Below are 16,279 nucleotides of genomic sequence, written 5' to 3'. Positions count from 1 at the left end.
TATGCACGTTTGTATATAACCGCCTGTGCACAAAAAGAAGAACATAATCGAATCTTATCATTCATTTTCGCTTAATTGATTGATTGGTATGCATGTTTCTAACAGTGACCGTTACCAAAGTGAGTATAGTGCGCTTCCCAAGCATAAAACGGTGCATGACTCTGGATTTGCGTCTGAGATATTGACACATCACTGTGAGAAAAAGCGTTAATGAAAAAAGAAGACTATTTATTTTCCTTGAGCATTATCTTAAAGTGGTGTGCCAAAAACTTTTAAATTCAAAAATTCAATATTTAACTTTAGGAAAAGCACTGTAGAGAGAAAACCATGCTTGTGTGTTCAGAATAGTCTCCATGTGGTATCAATATAAATGATTCAAATGTATGGAAGAGAAGCTGTTTCTGCTGGATTAATACACACACACAATTGTGCACTCACACATAAGCACGCATGCATGCTCACACACACACACACACACACACACACACACACACACACACACACACACACAGAAACAACAAATTCATTATGACAAAACCAAATACGAAGTCCTATTTCACAAATTTTATATCTTCTCCTTTTCACCATATACAAATACAGTCACGGAGTACATTTATAAGGCCAAATTATTAAGAAATATTATTTTCTGTGCTTGAATTACCCAGTGTGTAGCATGATCACCACGAAGGTACAATTCACAGAAGTTGAGTAATCACTTTACAAAACCCATACCAGTACCACATTGTTATGTTAAATCCTATTTATTAACCCACACAAATAGAAGAAGATAGCTTTGTGAAGACTTTCATTTTCCAACCAAATGCTGTTCAACCGGCTAGATTATTCTTTCTTTCTATATTTGGTGTTTAACGTTGTTTTCAACCGTTCAAGGTTATATCGCGACGGGGAAAGAGGGGGGGGGGGGGGGGGGGGGATGGGATAGAGCCACTTGTTAATTGTTTCTTGTTCACAAAAGCACTAATCAAAAAATTGCTCCAGGGGCTTGCAACGTAGTACAATATACTACCTTACTGGGAGAATGCAAGTTTCCAGTACAAAGGACTTTAACATTTCTTACATACCAATCAATATGAGGCTTATATTGCGCGTATTCTGTGGGTACAGTTCTAAGCTCGGGGATTTTATTTTAATTTTATTTTATGCAATTTATATCGCGCACATATTCAAGGCACAGGGATTTATTTATGCCGTGTGAGATGGAATATTGTTTTACACAATACATCACGCATTCACATCGGCCAGCAGATCGCAGCCATTTCGGCGCATATCCTGCTTTTCACGGCCTATTATTCCAAGTCACACGGGTATTTTGGTGGACATTTTTATGAAAATTTATCTATGCCTATACAATTTTGCCAGGAAAGACCCTTTTGTCAATCGTGGGATCTTTAACGTGCACACCCCAATGTAGTGTACACGAAGGGACCTCGGTTTTTCGTCTCATCCGAAAGACTTGAACCCACCACCTAGGTTAGGAAAGGGGGCAGAAAATTGCTAACGCCCTGACCCAGGGTCGAACTCGCAACCTCTCGCTTCCGAGCGCAAGTGCGTTACCACTCGGCCACAGACACGATACACCAACACGATATTAGCACTCCAGATTTTTATCTCGCAGTTTTTCTGAAGGACTTTGCATTTGAAAACTATTCTCAGACAAAATATGAGTTTAAACTGCAAGTACATGTACAGGGAGTCTGAAGGGTTCAAGTCGGATGAGATAGACTACTGTTGTGGCAATCTTCGAATTTGAAAATCATTTTTTTAAAAGAGTAAAACTCATAGTTCTTCTTCTTCTTCGCTCATGTGCTGAAACTCCCACGTTCACTCACAAATTTGCACGAGTGGATTTTTACGTGTATGACCGTTTTTACCCCACCATTCAGGCAGCCATACGCCGCTTTCGGGGGAAGCATGCAGGGTATTTTTGTGTTTCTATAACCCACCAAACTCTGACATGGGTTACAGGATCTTTTCCGTGCGCACTTGGTCTTGTGCTTGCGTGTACACACGAAGGAGGATAAGGCACTAGCAGGTCTGCACATAAGCAATGACCTTGGAGATCAGAAAATTCTCCACCTTTAACCTACCAGGCGGCCGCGATTTTGACTCATGACCTTCTGAATAGGAGGCCGATGTCTTATCCACAAGAACACCGAGCCCGTCCAAACTCCTAGTAAAAACAACAACTGCAAATCTGGGAGCAAAATGTAAACGGTTACAGTTTCAACTATCCTTCCCCTTTATATCAGCATTTTTGGAAACCTAAACGAAAGAGTATTCAAGAACAACAGTCACGGATTCAGATTTAAAAAAACAAATGGTAACTATGCTTTTTGGAAATTCTTTCTTTAATTGGTGTTTAACGAAGGTTATATCGCGACAGGGAAAGGGGGGGAGATGGGATAGAGCCACGTGTTAATTGTTTCTTGTTCACAAAAGCACTAATAAAAAAAATGCTCCAGGGGCTTGCAACGTAGTACAATATACTACCTTACTGGGAGAATGCAAGTTTCCAGTACAAAGGACTTAACATTTCTTACATACTGCTTGACTAAAATCTGTACAAACATTGACTATATAAGAAACACTTAACAAGGGTAAAAGGAGAAACAGAATCCGTTAGTCGCCTCTTACGACATGCTGGGGAGCATCGGGTAAATTCTTCCCCCTAACCCGCGGGGGGTCTTTTTGGAAATGCGCTTCAGACAAATGCCTTTGCACACGTTATGTTACTCACAGCAAAATGCAAGAATAATTGGGGACCATATGGGATGGGGCAAATTGGGAGGGAGCAATTCGGGACACCACCATAAATATCTACCAAATATTTACAAATAGCTATCTTAGTACATGCATAACATGCTGTACCAATACACAATTTCTTTAAATAACTATGTAAGGATTATTGGCAGTCTCCCGGAGCATGTTTCACGCTATCCTGCGATCAGGACAAGCGACTGACTGTGATGTGTTTGCTGTGCGGCGTGCGCTACATAAGAAACCTTTTTTTAAATTTGTATTAAATATAATCACCTGAGCCACGAATGGCTAGCTGACAGCGGCTATCTTTTACACAACAAATTCTGAACTCTGATGAACTCGTGACCGCTGATTTTTAAAGGCAAGGGGTATCATATTGTGCGCATGGCATACACATCCAAGTTGGTCGTTTGTCCCGATTGTGGGATACAGCCCGTCAGAGGCGTAGAGCGTGCTCGAGATGTTTTGAAAAACCTGACTGCAGTACAGGGATTTTTACACCTCCGGACTGCTGATAATCCTAACAGAATTATTTTCAAAAACCGTCTATTGCCTTGAAAGCAAACCTGGAATTTCTGATGCGAGTTGCCAGAAAGAAAGTTCACTAACAAGATCCAGGCCAACACCACCCCCCCCCCCCCATCCCCCTAAATAACACTAAGGAGTGAGGTGAGCTTAAATAACTAATTAATTAATCAATCAATAAATTCTCTGCTGAAATCCCCAACTTCGCGCATCGAAGCTATGAAAAACAGGACACTGCCACGTTTCCATTCAGCTAAACGCCACACCATTTTCAAGAGGGGATGTCTCAGGAAGAAAGATGTGACGCTCCCGATTCATATGTTTCAGAAGACAGCCCACCTGAGAAAAAGAAGAACACAATATAGAAATAATAACAACCTGTCAACCACAAATACATTAAAGTTTTTCAAACAGTTCACTAATCCGACAAACTCATGCTCGTTTCTGGTGCATTTGATAAAGCCAATTACGGGTAGATGCTAGACAACAGCAAAACCACCACCACATAACAACACAAGATTGTTTATGGTTGTTTACAGTCTCTTGAACACAGGAGTCAATCGAGACCATATATATAACAAGAAGCATAAAAAAGCACTTCAGTTTGAAACCCAGGTTCAATGTAGTAAATGATATTGCATCAATGTTCCATCCATCCTCAGCACTTTCAAAACCAGTTTCTTCCAGGTCATACACACCTTTTCCTCGATTGATCCACAGTACATCAGATCGCTATTGTTCTTTTTATGATTTGCACCAAGGGAATGATTAACATTTCTGTCTTAGTCATATGTAACAAGCTTTAAGCAAAAGCATAATATTCTACACATTCACATATTGTAAGGTTGAAGGGGTCTATGTCGACCAAAAGAAGGTGTATTCCCCATAGCCATAGGTGTTTTCCCTGTGTACCGGGAATACAGTTGGATTTTCTGTAAAGAAGTATAATATCGTACAATCTTGCGCCAAGCGCGTGACTGCGGTTAGATAGGAGAATCTATTTAAAATCCTGAATTCGCGTGCGGCATCCAGTCAAGCAAAACATGCTTCGACCGTTTATCAAAACGGATTTAGTTAAAGAAACATCTGCACCCCCACCCCCAACAGCCTGGTATTATGTTTTCCTCGCTGGTACTCTCGTCCATTGGATCACTTTCACTTTCGTAAGCTTGAAGTAACTCCATGGCGTCTAACGGAAGTATATTCCCTGTATATGTACAGGAAATTAACATACAGGGAATACAGCCACTGTTGGTCGACATAGACCCCTTCTAAAGTGCTGCAGTAGTTACCTTTCCCTCCAAGGACCAAGCTGTTCATCCACTGTAGGGCTGACTGGGGTTCCCCCTTAGCAGAGTGAGTGGCGAATCCTGGCTGATAAATTTCCTTTCATTTTCCATGAATGAAGAATACCAGCTGGGTTCTTTTATTCATGGACCTGTGTTCTGCAACACACATAAATCAGCCACCATCTTGTAAATATATGTAAAAGAAAGCAAGTGGCAATCTGAATAACAGAATACAAAATGATCAATCCACACAATCATACTTCAGCACTGAAAGTCCACAAAATGAAGCACTGCTAGTACATGTACTTCTCATAATTTACTGAAACTTTACTCGTCAAAACAACCATTTGTTTTATCAACTTTACTCGCATGTGGCGAGTAGATTAACATTTCTACTCACCATTTAAATGATTTTTACTCGCCATGGCGAGTAATTGAAAATACTCGCCACTTTCAGGCCTGTACTTGTGCATGAGATGTGTTTACCATCCATATGCCCAGACCATGCGCCCTTCTGTTGTGCTCAGAACAGTAAAGAGTTGCTTGCTGGGGTGGTTGTTCATAAGTTAACAGTTCACAAGAGGGCACAAACAAGAGCAAAAACACAGGTGCCTGATTCAAACTCATTCAAATGCAGAACCTTATTTTTGCATGAACAGAGTAAGACATGATTCTTACATAGCTGACCCTACCCCTGGCAGAAAAGTGCTTGAAATTGTCCATGTGGTCTCTATCAGTACATTTGATGCGTATTTGTGATACATATATGATATAGAGACAAGTAACAAGTGGACATTTCCTCTGACACCTCTACCATTTGTACACCTGCACAAATCTCCTGCCATAGACTACAAAAGGAAAACATACAAATCAAAACAAACACAAATTTAACCTAATGTTTACCTTTCAGCAGCAGAAAAGGCTGTGTTTTCTGTGGTGTCTCAGAGTAAAGCCACGGTGTTGGAGATGCAAAACTAGGCTGTAGGCAAGGTCCAACATCTTTAGCTGCACACACAAAAAGAAGAAGCAAGAAATCACATGACATAGATGACATTCCTCACTAGTACAAAACCACAACTACACTAGTCAACTACCAATGTAAGAATCATAGTCCTGCAAGATTACCCTCTTAAAAAGTAAGATTGCTTTCATTCAAACACTACCGTGGGACCAAACTCCCCCCCCCCCCCTCCTTTTTTTTGAGTTTTTCCTACATGTGTGTTGATGTTTCCATTAATTCCAAGCCCTGAAACTGTGAACTTGAGATCTTTATGTATGCACACAGTCACAGGCTTAATAAGCTATTCAGAAACCAAGCAGAGTCTGCACAACGTCAATTCTGAGAAATAAATCCCCACAACCGGTTTCAAGGCCACTATACCGACTGAGCTATTGCTTGCCATGCCAACCTCCACCCCCATTTGGAACATGCACAACTAGTATACCCATACACATGTAATAATACTGCTTGCCTTCCTCCCCCACCCTCCAAATCAATAAACACTAAATGTATGCAATCAGTAATCTTTTAGTTAGTAGTTGACTACCATCACTACTCTCTCCACACCCACCCACCCTCTTGCACACCAGCGACACACCCCCATCGCCCAATCATTTCCATGATTCTCTCTGCCATATAGTTATCCTAAACACTAAGATTATGACACATTTGTTTTCCAATTAGGAACATAAAAAATTACTGTAAAAAAAATGTACAATCATGCACTCTCTGAGTCTGACAAGAGAGTGTGAGAAAAGTCAAGAAAGCAAGACATGTGTGACATAACTAAATCTTCTAATCTATTCCTGAGATTTACTCTTGACAGCTTAAAATGGAACCTCATGCACTTACTGTTCTGAATTGTAGAAATTTCTTGTAGTTATAGCAGCAAAGGCAGTTTTATTGGGTACCACCAGGTGTCACTCTGTCATCATCTGATCTAGCATTCAACTTTCAAGCAAATGGTTCAGCACTGAAACAGTAAATAGCAAGAGTGTACAGAAAAATACACAAACTTTCTCATTAATTTGTATCTTCAACTTCACATTATTCATAAATAATGATACCTTACTTTGACTAAGTTTGAGTAGGATTAACACCATGCAAATCCAGAAGTTAACTTGAAATAAAATAACTATACGTTACTCAATACTGCACTCAATGAGTCAATTGTCAGCAAAGGTGATAATCAATGCAAGGTAAAACCAAAGGATGCAACTCAGTCAGCAATTGCAAAAACTACATAATTCTAATCAAGCTGTCAGTTTCATTAGCTATCAGAATTCAAAACATGTTCTTGTTTTTGTTGTTGCTGTTGTTCATGACTACATTAATGTATCTCAGCATTTCTAGTTTCTACACTATAGCCATTAAAAAAACCAAAAGAAGTGTCCCAATGTTTAATGAAGCGCTCTTGCAATTAAGTCACAATTGTTTGCAGTTGCTGAGAAAAGCTAATAGTAATAGTAATAGTCCTTACAGTAAGTTGAGTAACAAATTATAAACAACTGCTGTTAACACTCATAGTACAAGAGAGCAAACCACTGCAAAACTATAGTCATTTATCAATGTTATGCTTGCCATCCACCCCCAACCCCAAACCTCTCCCATATTTTATGTACATCAGACTAGTATTCTTGTTAGTTCATTTCAGCTGTAACAGTGACAACACGTTTGCACACTACAGACCTGGAAGTGGAAATGTTAACACATGGAGTGCTAAATTTCAGGATACAATCTGTTTGTTTGTTTGCTTAACGCCCAGTCGACCACGAAGGGCCAATCAGGGCGGTGCTGCTTTGACATTTAACGTGCGCCACACACAAGACAGAAGTCGCAGCACAGGCTTCCTGTCTCACCCAGTCACATTATTCTGACACCGGACCAACCAGTCCTAGCACTAACCCCATAATGCCAGACGCCAGGCGGAGCAGCCACTAGATTGCCAATTTTAAAGTCTTAGGTATGACCCGGCCGGGGTTCGAACCCACGACCTCCCGATCACGGGGCGGGCGCCTTACAACAAGGCCAACCGTGCCGGTCATACAATCTGTTACAAAGTACAAACACTGGCAATCGGAGAGAACAGTGTTACTGTAAGTCTTTACAGTAACATCAAACAGTATCCCCTCTTTTTGGTAGTACAGTGGAACAACACTTTTAATATCCCCTGATTAAAGACTCCCTCCCTTTTAAGACCGTTTTCTCAGATTTGTCTGTCCACAACCTCGCTATATTTACTCTCATCTCAAGACTTCTTCCTTTCAAGACCTGATTTTTTCAGATTTGTTTAGGTCCTAAAAGGAAGGGGGGGGGGGGGGGGGTTCGATCGACTTTACTGGTACCGTGAAACCGAAAGTGACCAAGTCATCAAGGGCACGTATATTCCTGCTGCTCTGTTAGCACCGATCATAATTTAGAAACGTTGCACTCTGTCGTCAACAAATGTAGGAATAAAAATAGTATTACCTTCACCAGCTGTCTCCATGGAGTCGAAAGACCATCGGCCGGTTTGGCTCGCTTGTGCCATTCCTGGATGAAAATTGAAATGACCCTGGCTGCTCCGTTCTTGGCATCAATGGCAGTGCAAAAAAAGCGAATCCCGACTCCCATCCAGGATAAGCTGTACGGCACGGCGGCGTCTCTGCAGATGACCACTACATTTGGACGATTTGGACTGGTCTCCACGTGTTGCGGCAACAAGCAGAAGAAGATACAGATAAGGTGGCGGGAGTGATGTCCCTTCGCTGCAGTGACTAAAAATACAAAACTATCTCAAAATAAAAGCACAAGGAACGGTTTGTAATTGTTGATGGGTAGTTAAATTTGTGACAAAAGAAATTAAACGTTCAAATGACTTACCACCCCCCTCTGCTATGTCAGTTGCGAGTATGTCAGTATGTGTTTGTGTTTGTGTGTTTGTGTGTGTGTGTGTGTGTGTGTGTGTGTGTGTGTGTGCCCGGCAGTGTGCCCGTCAGTGTGTACGGTACGTGTGTGTGTGTCAGTGTCATTGCCGGTGTGTGTGTTTACGTGTGTGTGTCACAGTGTGTGTGTGCGTGCGTGTGTGTGTGTGTGTGTGCCGGTGTGGATGTGTGTGTGTGTATTGTGTGTGTGTGTGTGCGTTCGTCAAGTTGTGTGTGTCAGTGTGTGTGTCAGTGTCGATCAGTGTGTGTGTGTTCTAGGCCAGGGGGGATTCCCAAGGTTCCTGGGTTCCGGAAGCCCACCCACCCCCCTTACTGACTCCACAAATGTACCTTTTGCCTTTTTCTTTCTGCGAATGTATGTATTCATTTGCTAATTTGTTCGTTTGTTTGTTCGTTCGTCAGTTTGTTCGTTCGTCAGTTTGTTCGTTCGTTTGTTCGTTCGTTCGTTCGTTCGTTCGTTCGACAGTTCGTCCGACAGTCCTTCAGTACGTCCGTCAGTCCGTCCGTCCGTCGGTCCGTCAGTCAATCCGTTCTTCAAGTTCAGTCCGTATCAATAAATTCCTCTTGTGCAGGGCCCAATACAGGGGAGAGGGGGGGGGGGGGGGGAATTCCTGTTGGTGGGACAACCCCCCCCCCACCCAGGCCTAACTGTGGACCTCCTCCAAACGTTTGACAAATGCCCTGAAAATGGGCCAGATTGCACACAATTATTGTTTATTGTTTGCTTGTTTATTTGTTTGTTTGTTTGTTTGCTCGTTCGTTCGTTCGTTCGTTCGTTCATTCGTGGGTTGGTTCGTTCGCTCTTTCGTTCCTTCGTTATTTCCTTCGTTTATTCGTTCCTTCGTCCTTTTAGTCCGTCCGTATGTCCGTCCATACGGTCCGTCCGACAGTCTGTCTGTCAGTCCATCAGTCCGTCCGTCAGTCCGTCCGGCGTCCTTCAGTCTGTATCAATAGATTCCTCTTGTGCAGAGGGTTGAAGGAATACCCTGCAGGACCGGATCAGGAGGGGTTACCCGTAACGCCACCCCCCCCCCTCCCGCCGCCCCCCCCCCCCCTCCCCCCGTCCCTCCGTCCGTCCATCGATCGGTCCGTCCCTCAATCTGCCCGTCGGTCCGTCCGTCAGTCCGTCCGTCAGTCTGCCCGTCCGTCCGTCCGTTCTTGTTCGTTTCATTGTTTATTTATTTCGCACACATCATTGTCAACTTGTGGATATCCTGAACAAGGCGGTGCGCGAGAATATCTTCTTGTTTGGATAAAATAACATTTTGCTCTGAAACAAACCACACACAAATTCCACTGCTTGAGCATCGTTTCAGTCTAACCGAACTGAGGGTATACCTCATCTTCAGAAGGAGAATAAGCGACAGCATGCTCTTCTACCATATAACATGTCACGTGAGGTCGTTCAGACCGGAGTGGAGGTATATCTCCGAGGGATCAGGGTATACTTTCAACCCGCTGCACAAGAGGAGTTTATTGATACCTTATGTTCGGTCGTACCGGTGTGTAATACCTCGAGAGAGAGAGAGAGAGAGAGAGAGAGAGAGAGAGAGAGAGAGAGAGAGAGAGAGAGAGAGAGAGAGAGAGAGAGAATTCACACTGCTACTAACTAGATTTGCAGGGAAAACCCAACGAATGGGCAAAAAACCGTCTTCGAATAAAATAAAGCAATTTGAATTTTGAATGACAAACTGCTGCTATATGATCTCCTATATCCACATGGTCTGACTTATATATTCGACACGGCAAGTTGTCTGGGATGGTTATCGAAGTGTTTTACTACCACTCACATTTCACACTTGATAGCCTTTAACGATTCCCTCTTGTTCTCAGCCGGTACCATGTCTGCATTCATATATATATACACTTCCTCCTGCTCAGAGTCAGTCGATTTTTCTTGTTGTCTAAGATCTCACCGATACTGTCCACAAAAAGACTTTACGCGCAACAAATGAATACAGAGCACCCATAATCAATCTTACTGAAGAACGCGCGATGCTGCTGCCAGTCATGAAGTCAAAAGTTCTCTCCCTTCAAAGCGAGGGGAATCACCTCCCTTAAAAACGAGAGAGATCACTCGAGATTTCGCAGCCGGGTTGCACTCGAAACACTGTCCCTCGATCCATGTACATTAGTAGTCTGTCTGGTCGACTCCAGCTGGAATATTTCCTGTTGCAGGTTTGTAATGCCGTCTGAACCGCGCACATGCTAATTTTTCCCGCGTCGTTTAATTGGGAGCTCGATCTTCCGTCATCGTCAGAGCGTGATTGCCGCTGTTAGATTCACTGAGGCGCATGCGCAAACTTGCAGCTACAGTAAAATGCTTTGCTGGTTGGTCAGTTTATTGCAAAATCATTAGCGAGGTTGAAACTGGGATTTAGCTGGAGTTTCAAACGCAGGTAGCCTTGACGAAGATGATCAGTTGACGTCTTTTGCGCAACCAGAAACTATTTGAACACACATTTTATTCCTTCTTTTTCTCCTTCGTCTGCACTTTGACTGTTCTCGTTACACACGAGGATTCAAAGTAAAAGCTTTTTCAGGAGGATGTCTATTTTTTGCGGAAACAGCAAGAACAAGAAATTCCTCCGAGGTAGGAAAAACACCCCCGTTGGTCAAAGGGAAATAACCATTCTCACTGCCACCAACTGAGAAGGTTATTTCCCTTTGACCATGAATATGTCCCTCTATAAGTCCTTGTAGAATCTTAATCCACCAATAACTCCCTAACCGTGTGTTTGACTGGTCCCAATTTTTGTAAGGACCGTCTCAGGAATGTATAGAACCTGTTCACCAAGTTTGGTGACGATCGGTCCGTTCATTCTTGAGATCTATATGCGAACACAAACACACACCCAAACAAACAAACAAACACATCAAGCGAATCCTATACACACCCCTATACCGGGGGTGTAAAAACATCAGTGTAAATCAAACTATTGCTTGACGGAAGAATACATGTGCGTTTAGCGAGGACGGGTTTTACTATATAAAAACAAAAACAACACACAGACAAAAAACACCTGATTGTGTGTGTTAATCTTACCACGCATGCATATTCACATTCAAGCACAGACAAGTCCTTTACACTGAAACACGCCCGCGGGCGTCTGTAAGACGGACTGAGTGTCAGGCATTGCATTGTCAATAAAATGGACACTTTACACAAGGATTTGAAACGCTGACATTTGCGGTGGGCGGTAGTGACAGACAACTTGTCGTTGTGAATGAATCGGCAAACTCCGCCGAGGAATCGGTTAACCCCGTCACTGAATCGCCAATCTCCGCCATCCTGCCAAGCTGTCAGATCCAGTTTACATACTGTCAACGTGGACACTTTCAATTTGCATGTCCTGGTAGTCGATGGCGGCTTACACGAAGAAGGCGAACGAAAGAATAGAGTATGCAGAAAAAAACAGACTTTAAAGGGAATGGTGTTTCTTCTGATACTGGATTTAGCGGAGGAGTTGTTCCAGAAGAGTGTCTTCCCTTTGTCAACACCGGTCAATGCGGACTTCCTCTCTCTCTCTCTCTCTCTCTCTCTCTCTCTCTCTCTCTGTGTCTGTCTGTCTCTGTCTGTCTCTGTCTCTCTGTCTCTGTCTCTCTCTCTCTCTCTCTCTCTCTCTCTCTCTCTCTCTCTCTCTCTTGGGCGAGGGCTGGATGTAAAAAAGCACCTGCTGGCTTATACCATTATTTTGTCTTGTCTTGTCTGGTCACGTCTCTCTCCTTCTCTCTATTTTTCTCTTTGACTTCTGCAAGGTTCGATGCGCCCTGGACATTAAAACAATGAGCAAATTAATATGACCTTTAACTCTCTCTCTCTCTCTATGTCTCTCGCTCTGTCTCATTGTCTTTTTTCTCTGTCTCTGTCTTTCTCTTTGTCACTCTCCATCTCTCTCTCTCTCTCTCTCTCTCTCTCTCTCTCTCTCTCTCTCTCTCTCTCTCTCATGGGATCTTGTTTAAGGTACGGTGTTGTGATTTTGTTGTGGTAGGGAGTATAGCTGAGCACTGGTGTAGTTGTAGAGGATGTAAGAAGTTGAAAGAGAAACGCCGCCAAAGAGCTTTCATACATTTGTTTACATTGTATTCGCCCATTTGAGAGAGCTAGAGAGAGAGAGAGAGAGAGAGAGAGAGAGAGAGGAGAGAGAGAGAGAGAGAGAGAGAGAGAGAGAGAGAGAGAGAGAGAGGAGAGAGAGAGAGAGAGAGAGAGAGAGAGAGAGAGCGAGAGAGAGACAGACAGACAGACAGACAGACAGATAGACAGATAGACAGAGACAAAGAGTAAAATGTTCTGTTTGCATGATTTTCGTCCAGTGTCCAAACAGATTACATCCAGCCTTGCACAACCGAAAGTACAAGTACCTTTGATCGACGTGTTATTTTAATGCTCCCTTTAGATTCTTTCTTTCTGATGTGTTGTACAATGGAACCCCCCTTTTAAGACCCCCAATGTACGACTCCCTCCCTTTTAAGACCTTAGTTTTTTTTAATTCCCTGTTCATATCCTCTGTAAATTTACCCCCAATTTACGACTCCCTCCTTTTTAAGACCTGATTTTCTCAGTTTTTTGGAGGTCGTATAAAGGGGGTCCACAGTTTCAAATTTATTTTTTTGTTTTAAGAATACAAGTGTCGTTTCTAAACGAGTCACGTACAGCTTTTAACCCCAATATGTTTTTGTTCCGGGCCAATCGCTAAAAGTTCAAAATACACCCATCGATCTTTCGACCACTTGGGGCGGAGACTTAAAAAACATCACCAACGTCGTATAGACAGGGCTTTAACAGTTGTAAAGAATGAGGTTGTCCGAAGCGAAAAGTGTTTTGCTTCTTCCCTGTCATCCATTTGCCTCGAAAAAAAGATGAACGCGTCTGGTCCCAAAGTGTTTTGCCAAGCCGCCAAACGTCAGCTAGCGAGTGTGATTTTTAACCAATGGTGCTTTTAGGTGTACGAATGACTTTATCGATCTCTCCGGACCACGAGGCCAGGTCAAGGTCGTTTGCTGAACCCTTGTATACAAGACATTGAATGATATAACCTAGTGGTCTTCTTTTTGGGGGTGTACTTGTGGAGACCCGAGCGTGCCCGAATTTTGTTGTTGATTTGTGTTAACACAGCCTATACCATTTCTTCAACTGAGAAATGTTATGTAGGGGTTGAGGCATTTGATGGGGGCACATACATGTTTGGAAATGGAAAGATACGTACCCCTCACTGATCACCCAGCGTCAACTATCCAAAGCCGCAAACACCAATTGCCAGAAAGAGGTAGGTGAAAATAAAATGTGCAGTACAAACGAATAAAGTTGGTTAAGCTGAAACAACAAAATTCATAAGTAAGCAACCAAAGAAATCAAGCAAGCAAAAAAAAAAAAAAAGGTGTCTGCCTTGGGTTACGCGAGTGTGTCACAGTGCCGTTCCTTTGTACTTGTCTGCCGAATTGCATGTCATTATGTTTGTCTCTTCGTTTTCCTTTCTGTTTGTCTCTTCTTCTGTCTCTCTGCCTTTCCGTGTGTTAAATCTGTCTCTCTGCCTTTCTGTGTGTTTAAATCTGTCTCTCTGCCTTTCCGTGTGTTTAAATCTGTCTCTCTGCCTTTCTGTGTGTTTAAATCTGTCTCTCTGCCTTTCCGTGTGTTTAAATCTGTCTCTCTGCCTTTCTGTGTGTTTAAATCTGTCTCTCTGCCTTTCCGTGTGTTTAAATCTGTCTCTCTGCCTTTCTGTGTGTTTAAATCTGTCTCTCTGCCTTTCCGTGTGTTAAATCTGTCTCTCTGCCTTTCCGTGTGTTTAAATCTGTCTCTCTGCCTTTCCGTGTGTTTAAATCTGTCTCTCTGCCTTTCCGTGTGTTAAATCTGTCTCTCTGCCTTTCCGTGTGTTAAATCTGTCTCTCTGCCTTTCCGTGTGTTTAAATCTGTCTCTCTGCCTTTCCGTGTGTTTAAATCTGTCTCTCTGCCTTTCCGTGTGTTAAATCTGTCTCTCTGCCTTTCCGTGTGTTAAATCTGTCTCTCTGCCTTTCCGTGTGTTTAAATCTGTCTCTCTGCCTTTCCGTGTGTTTAAATCTGTCTCTCTGCCTTTCAGTGTGTTTAAATCTGTCTCTCTGCCTTTCCGTGTGTTTAAATCTGTCTCTCTGCCTTTCCGTGTGTTTAAATCTGTCTCTCTGCCTTTCCGTGTGTTTAAATCTGTCTCCATGCATGCACGAGCGCATTCACGATTCTTTTGTCTAGCTACACACGCCATAAACATCTCAAAAAAATATTCCACCGATTTTTAAAACTTCTTTACATCTCCAAAAGACCTCATTGTTAGCCTGCGGGCGTTCACCTCAAACACCTCCGACTGATAAAGCAGTACCAAAGATTGAGCATCCTACCAATCATCATCACTATCTATATGGTCTCCCCCCCAAGGGTCCGCAGTCTATCTGAGACGCTAGGCAGCATAGGGGGGAAAGATTGCCACCATGATTAAAACCAGCACTGGTACACACATCCACCCTCCACTCACACTTATCCCCCCAGTATGTTCAGTTTAACAAGGTACTCTCGCTCTCGCTTCTAGCTCGCAGAAAAGGAACTCAATTAGTCCAGGGGTAGGGATCCCAGAACAGTACTTTACATGTCCCTGGGGAGTTGGAAGGCATATCATGCGATTAGATGGACGCTTCCTCGAAAAGAGATCTTTCCGGGGCCCCTACCCCTCCCTATACCACTGCCTTTGGGCACCAAGTTATTGATTTTTAACAACCTATACTTTTTGGAGTAAGTAGCCAATCAGGGATAGAAGTGGTAATTTGCCGGAAGTGAAGCTCGCGAATTACTGTTACTACGCGAAAGGGCTAAGGTGAAGGTTGTCGCCGAGAGGTGTTTATTGTTTCGGCTGTGTGTGGATTTTCGACTTTTCCAGCAAAGTACAACGTTTGTGTGAGAGAACATGTCAACTAGTAAATAATGATGCATAATAAATACGGTCAAAGGCTGCCCTGGAGATCACCTCTCAGAAGCGACCACCTGCCCACAACGACCAGTCCAAAGGTTCCAAGACGAGGTTTTCTTCTGTATAATGCACCTGTCCATAGCGACCACCTGCCTTGGACGACAAGTTTTGATCGGTCATTTGAGTGTTCGTTATATGGACAGGTTCCACTGTAGGTGGTACAAGGGCTAAGGGGAAGTAATCCACAGGAATAGATTGTAAACACGTTCACGGTATTCGCGATCTGTGTCTTCTTCACTGATGATGGTGTTCATCTCGCTTCTTCTTCGCTTGTATTTGTCTACCGTTGTTACTTTTGCAGTTTGTTTGTGTGCTTGTGTCTCTGGGTAGTTTGTTTGGGGTGGACAGACGGCCGGACAGACGGCCGGACGGCCGGACGGACGGACGGACAAACAGACAGACAGACAGACAGACTGACTGAACGACACACAGACAAATGCACTGATCACACACCGACAGACAGACATCAGCTGATATTTGACAAATTTGTTGAGAATGATTACTCAGAGGAGTCTGGTTCAACGGGCAATATTTTAAACCCTAAACTGAGTTTAAGGCATCATAAAAACAAACAGGAAGCACATGAAGAACAAAAACAGAGCATTCTTCGAGCCTCGGTGACATGATTACGACAACAGGCGCACCGAATGCCATTTTCTGCTGCCTTCTCATTTTGTTGCTGCTTGTTTGCTGAATTTTTCTTTCATTTTTTTAGTTTTTTTTAACAAACAGTCCGGTAAAGGAGAAACAACTTACATGTTACGATGTGAA

The 16,279-nt window shown here is 43.0% G+C and overlaps 1 long non-coding RNA gene across 1 annotated transcript; it reads right to left on the bottom strand.

Annotated features, from left to right (window-relative positions):
* Window positions 1-549: 549 nt before the first annotated feature.
* On the bottom strand, window positions 550-6,425 carry LOC138953772 (uncharacterized). The gene is made up of 3 exons (XR_011451606.1): window positions 5,499-6,425; window positions 4,599-4,751; window positions 550-3,645 (listed from the first exon to the last, which is right to left on the bottom strand). It is a non-coding gene; the product is annotated as an uncharacterized lncRNA (long non-coding RNA).
* Between the last annotated feature and the right edge of the window lie 9,854 nt (window positions 6,426-16,279).

This window comes from Littorina saxatilis, linkage group LG17 (assembly GCF_037325665.1).
Source record: "Littorina saxatilis isolate snail1 linkage group LG17, US_GU_Lsax_2.0, whole genome shotgun sequence".
Lineage (NCBI taxonomy): Eukaryota > Metazoa > Mollusca > Gastropoda > Littorinimorpha > Littorinidae > Littorina > Littorina saxatilis.
Note: the sequence above shows the minus strand (reverse complement) of the source record. Positions and strands in the feature narration are given on the sequence as shown.